Raw genomic sequence first — 6,854 nt, 5'->3', positions numbered from 1 at the left:
CAATACATCAAATCTGGAAGATGCATTGGGTGCATCAAATCACAATGTGTGCATTAGTATAAACCCATCCAAACTTGGGTTTGATATCCATTTTGAGGTTGTGAAGCTCAAGATACATATCTTTGGTTCACAAATATGTTCAATGTATTAAGTATTAGAAATAAAAATTTGCAGTCTTGAGCTTCCCAACCTTGATGCATATATTAGATCTAGTTTTATATGGGTATGTGATAGTGTATTATTTATCTTACAGGGTTCTTTTATTTTTTAATTGTGTTTCTATTGTATAGTTGACTAATACATACCATCTTGTGCATAGAGGAGAAAGGGGATATTTCAGATCCATTGATACTTTTCTCAATATATTTTGTGGCATCCTATTCATCGAAATAACAACACAGAGGCATGGTTTATGTCCTTGAGAAAACTCAAACACTCTTTTCCAGTGCCCTTCATGTCAATGTAATGATGTAGATAACCTTAACTTCTACATAATAAATATGACTTCCAAAATTTTTCTTATTTTAGCACTTTTAGGCATTCTGATTACAAAGACCCAAGGCATGTCTCACTGAGGACTATTTACATGGGATGTTGATATATTCCAACTGTGAGATTCTCTGATATGGTGAGTTTCCAATTATCCATTCTATAGAAATTCCTTTCCCGTAAGGGTCACCATTTGTTGTATAATAATCTTGCAAAATTAAAATGTTGAAGTTGTTTCCAACTAGACTCCAATAAGGAATCAAAATTAAAGGTATACCAGAGAATTTACTAATAAAAGGAGATCAATACTCAAATTGAATTTGACAAAGAATACAGGAATAACACTTTTTCATGAAACAATACGCCTTCCCATACCTCACAAGTTTCTATGCTTATAGGAAGTACATTCATGATGATACAATATGAAATGTGTACTTCCAAGTGAATATGGTTTTTCTTTCATTTGAATTCAATCCATGCTAGCACATTTAACCTCAAGTACACTGTACATAAGCTATGTGCTACAACTTCAGCACATCACTTGAAAATGTTTGGAGGTTGGGTTGTAGAGCTAATACCATACTCACGCATTCTTTGCTTATTATTACTTTCCCTTTTCCTCACTACACTGAAACTATATATCTACTTAGGTTCCAAGAGCTGATAAGGGTTGAACGGGAGGGTAAGTTAGACGAGGACAAACAATTGTTTGATGGGTTTAAAAGGAATTTTGTTATAGTGAATGAAACTACACTTGAAAAAGTTATTAGTGGACTATGCAAGGAAAACAAATGATGAAAGAATATTGTACATGAATTGAGGAATTTAGGAAAGATAGGAAGATTTCAATGTCTAAAGTCTATGGTGAAAGATCAGTGCTCTTGTTGAAGAAAAAAAGTGGATGATGCATACAAAGGCCTAGAAGATGGGTTAATGATAAGTTATTTTCTTGGTAAACTAACCTAGTTAATTCTTGCAAATGCTTTGTGGAAGGATCAGATATTGGATAAAATGTGCCAACTCATTTGTGCAAGCATCGACAGGTACTGTACCCCTGGTGTTACAATTTGCAGAAAATTCATTTCTACTTTCTGCAAGTCTGGTCGGGTGGATGATGCATATTTGTTGCCAAGTAAGATAAAAAGAACCAACATGTCTATTGATGAAATCGTTTATTGTACTTTAATATATGATTTATGTCATGCAAAAAGGGGATATATGGCCTTGAATTTATTGTTAGAAATTCATAGATATGGCCACTCACCAAGCTGCAATATTTACAAAACGGTGATTAATGTTCTATATGAAACAAGTCATGTCGATCAAGGTCTTCCACTACTGGATATCCATGTAATGAGTTTATCCCATGATCCCAATTTTTATGATTCTTTTATCCAAGGCCTTTGTAATGCAGGTTGACCATAAAAGGCTACAAGGGTATATGAAAAGATGATTGTAAATGGGTACCAAATTCAATTTCCCATTTTAGCTTGTTGTCTATCTAAGATGTAAAAGGGTGATTGATGCATTGAAATTCTTTGAATCGATATTCGAAATTCATCCTCCAAACACTATATTATATGATACCTTTGTAAGGGGACTTTGTGTAGCAGGCAATGTAGAGCTAGCACTAATGTTCTTTAAAGAGATCTCTGGGAAATTATCTATCCCCACTATTTTAGGCTATGAGGAAGTCATTCCTATTTTATGTACACGAGACAAATTTAATATGGCTCTAAATATTTTTGGTGACATGAAGATGAAAGGGTGCTATGCCTCTGTCTTCATTTACATTGTACCATTACAACATTATTTTAAGTATAGGACCACAACCAGACCTTGGTTTTCTTTGTAGACATGTAAGAAAAGACCACCTGGTGGTATTAATATCTTCAGTTTGTTCATCGATTGGATTTATAATGAATGGCGATTGGAGTTTAGTTTGGGACTTATGGAAGAAGTGATAAAACAATCATTTGGTGATAGCATTGTTGCTTATACTATATTTCTCAAAGGTTTGTGCAAGGAAGGAAAAATACAATTGGCTTGTGACTTATTTAGAAGAATGTCCAACGAAGGTTATAGTCCAATTGAGTGGTCTTACGATATTCTAGCATATAGTTTCTATGAGGTGGGTAACACAATAGAGGGTGTTAGCACAATGGAAGAATACTTGCTTTGCAAGTAGGAGGTTGGTGGTTCAATTTCATCGTGCCCTAACATGAATTAATCACTGAAAAAACAAAAAGATTCACATTCTTTATTTTGTTTCAAAATAAAATTGTTTATTCTCTCTAAAAAGACAATAACTAAGATTAAAGACATATTGTTTCTATATAAACAATATGTAGTTATAGTCTCTTGAGAGACAAAAATGAATTGGCTCTTAAGAGACAGTAATAATACTTGTGTTTTATATTGTTTTTATGGAGACAATATTTTAAGACAATAATTCGACACACTCGCTTAAAAACAATATATAATTTTTTTTGTTCTCAAGTTAAAACAATTTACTCTAAAATTATCTTAAATATTGTTTAAAACCCTCCTCTATGTAATAGTGTGATGTGAATTATATAAATAAATCGATCAGTCCACATACCACTCGTCGACTTAATCACTGCTTCCATTCCATCCCACCTGGACTTCAATCAATCCTTAATATCGAAGTTCTATCAAGAGTAATCTGGTAAAGTTTCACCAACAAAAGGATTAATAAGAAATGCTCCAATTTTATTTCGAGACGTGTATGTTATAGAAATGTTTAGGGTGATGTATGCCATATCATTTTAATGAAGGCGGGTTGGAGGACCAGGTTGTGTTACTATAACAGGTCAGGTATAACCTATAATCGTATCAATGACGCATGTGATTGCAGCAGACTATTACTCTCTTCAACCTGCTAACCATTTCTGCGATTCATTTTAAAATCCTGTACTGAAATCCGAAACGCCACCCATTTCTCTCATTATTTTTGTGTGGGGAGATGGGTCCATAAGTTTTGTATGCGAAGATGGGTATGGAAGGTCTATTATCTGCGGAAATATTGTTAGGCTATGTTGTATGTTCCAAACTAATTCCCATGTCTAGAGTTTATCCTATGGGTTTCAAACTAATCCAAATTTCTAGTGTTTATCCGACTAACTGGATCTCTTCCCTAACAATAATAACACAATTATCATGGCATAATATGAATAAATCTGCGGAAACATTGTTAGGCTATGTTGTATGTTCCAAACTAATTCCCATGTCTAGAGTTTATCCTATGGGTTTCAAACTAATCCAAATTTCTAGTGTTTATCCGACTAACTGGATCTCTTCCCTAATTGGGATAGGCTAGCTGAGCTGTTTCCAATTTTCTTTCTTCAATCTTAATGTACGGGATTTCTTTCATGTATATGGTTTTACATGAGTAATTCCCAAGTTATTTAAATAATAATTATATTAAGTCACTTTATTCAAATAATAAAGATATTGTTAGCTTATCATTATATATTAAATTTAGTTTATTATCATAATCATATTAATTAAATGAAACATTAAAATATATATTTCATAATACATTTCACATTATTAAAATTAAAGCTTTTTTTAAAGTTCTTTTAGGACAATTGGATTAGCTATCACCATATTTATTGTTTATAGTATTTATATATATTATATTTAGAAGTAATTCATTTAGTATTTAAATAATTATTAATATAATAGCAATGTTTTTAAAGAATCTTTTGCATTGAAGTGCATAAATTTATTTGCAATCATTTTTTCATATTTGACATAGTTTCATATTTTTACTAAAAACTAAAATAATATTTTATTTAAAATCAACAGATCAAGTTTTTTTTGTCCAAAGAGATGCATATTTATACCAAATCAAATTTCATTTTCTTTAAGGTCAAGAAATTTTTGAGAGGGAAGAATTGTAAAACCCCATAGTGTATGATAGGTGAATAATTGAGATTTTGGATCTAATTATCTTTCTAAGATGTGTGTACTTAAAATTATAAAGGGAGGGATATTTACCCATGGTATGTTGCTAAGCAAATAATTTATCTATATTATTATTTTCTTAGTATGAATAATTTTCTTCTAAGTCTAATTAGATATTGTGCCATTAATTATGATCGTTGGAAACATAATCGTTATGGGTTATGTGAATTTTGATTACTTATCTGAGGTAAAGATAAAAAGTCTCAAGAGAATGTGAAGAGTCATGAGGAATTCAAGAAACCTCTTCAAGGATGAAACTAACGGTCATGAGTTGATGTATTTATGTATATCATATGAACAATAAAAGCATGTCACACTTATCACTAATTAATTCTCTATTATTTTGAGTCTAATTGTGGTATAAGAACATTGGACACTACATTTCCTTAGTAATTGTATTTCCTTCACCTACTTGTTCAGTGTTGCACCTATGAGTGCTTGATGTTTAGGCTTCAAGTTTTGAAGTCTTATCGATCAAATTGAAAAGAGAAATCCTAAGCCACAACCTGAACCAAAGATAATATATAGAGCGTAGAACCAGAAAAAGTGTTAGAATTATAGCCAAAGGAAAAACCATGTTCCATGAGCTCAAATTGGTTTTTGGTATTCCATAAACCACCACTTATTAAAAGGCTTATTGTTTCTACTAGACAATAGTTTGTGATTATCTTTAAATCACCATTATAAAGCACTTCCATTCTATAGAAGATGCTAACTTCCAATTAGATTTATAATTGTTTTATGAAAATATTTAAGTCAACTTTCAGAGTTGATGGTCAGCCTTAAACCACCATTTAGTAGATGACTTCAGCTTCTCTTACCCATTCAGTTTAGTTTAGCTCCTTGATCCCACATACACCCCTTTGAAATAAGCGAGGGAATGTTGGAAAAATAATCCTTAGGGATTAAGTGAATTTGGATTATTCACTTGAGAGAGGTAAATTATCTTAAGAGAATGCAAAAAATCATGAGGATCCCAAGAAGCCTTTTGGAAGGTGTAACCAAGGGTCACATATTGATGTATATATATGCATCATATAAATAAGGAAAACATCTCACACTTATCATTAATCAGTTATCCATTATTGTGATTAAAAAATGGTGACTATTAGAGATAGGGTTCAATATTCCCATCCTCTATATGGTCCCTTCTTTGATATTTTATCTTAGCTAGATAGTAAGTGATCTAATTATTATGGCCTTGATATTTGTGTGATATATATTTAGTGATGAACACTGATATTTTATTTTCAATGGCATAATTAATATTGAGTATTCATAATAATGTGTGTATACATGGAAACATCTAATGATGAATTAAAATGACTAGTTCTTAATGGTATTATTAATATTGCATAGATACATATTTTCTAACATGATTATTGATATGTGAATCTATGGATGTTGATGATGTTGGATACTTTTGATGACAATTGTGTGTTTGTAATAATAAATTCATAGTGATTAATATGATATGCCATATTGTTATGTGATTCACCCTCATATCATGCCTATGCATCTAAATTCCCTACTAGAAAGATATACCATTGTGATTTGTATAAATCTCATGTTAAGGTGTGGATTTTGTTGATGGCCTGTTAGGAATATGTTTCATGATTATGTACGCCCGTGTGTTCGATACATTTACTTTGGAGTGATTTCATATTATGACTAATAATGTATACATGTGTTAGATATCTTGCCATGAAATGGTTTCATATATTGATTGATAATGTATAGATGTGATTGGATACTTTACTATGATAAACATTTTTTAATGAAACATAGTTACTAAATTAAGCATAAGTTTGAAGAGTTTTCATTTTTTATATGTTGCATTTATAATTATTAATTTTTCTTCATTTAAAAAACTGATGGTATAGGTAGCACATTTTTAATTTCCAATATTAAAATTCATCTAATTTGCACCTATAACATTCCTAAATTCATAATTTTTCCAACAAAAATCTTAAAAATCAATTCCTAAATAAAAAAAATAACAATGACAATGGTGTTATATTTTTCCAAAATTAAAATTGTGATTACTTTAAAAATATAAATTTAACCCAATACAATTGTAAACAAAATACTAAAATAAACCTTTGCTTCAAAAAATGGTGCTTGCATTAGTAGTTTCTTTTTGTTTTCACCGCAAAATTTACGACATTTTTTTATTCATGACACTTTGAAAATTAGCGTCCTTGAAACAGAACTCTCAAAATCAATCCCCCATTCAAAGAGTTGTTTTGTCAATAGCTCCAACCTTTGGGACTTTAAGCACGGTAAAGGTGATTGTTTCTTAAAAAAAATAGAGAGAAAACATTGAAAATAAGGAAATTTAAATCTAGTATGATGAAAAGAGAAAAAAATAAAGG

This window comes from Pinus tabuliformis, chromosome 7, assembly GCF_031772625.1.
Source record: "Pinus tabuliformis cultivar Carrire ecotype Pingquan chromosome 7, CPIR1, whole genome shotgun sequence".
NCBI classification, from domain to species: Eukaryota; Viridiplantae; Streptophyta; class Pinopsida; order Pinales; family Pinaceae; genus Pinus; species Pinus tabuliformis.
Note: the sequence above shows the minus strand (reverse complement) of the source record.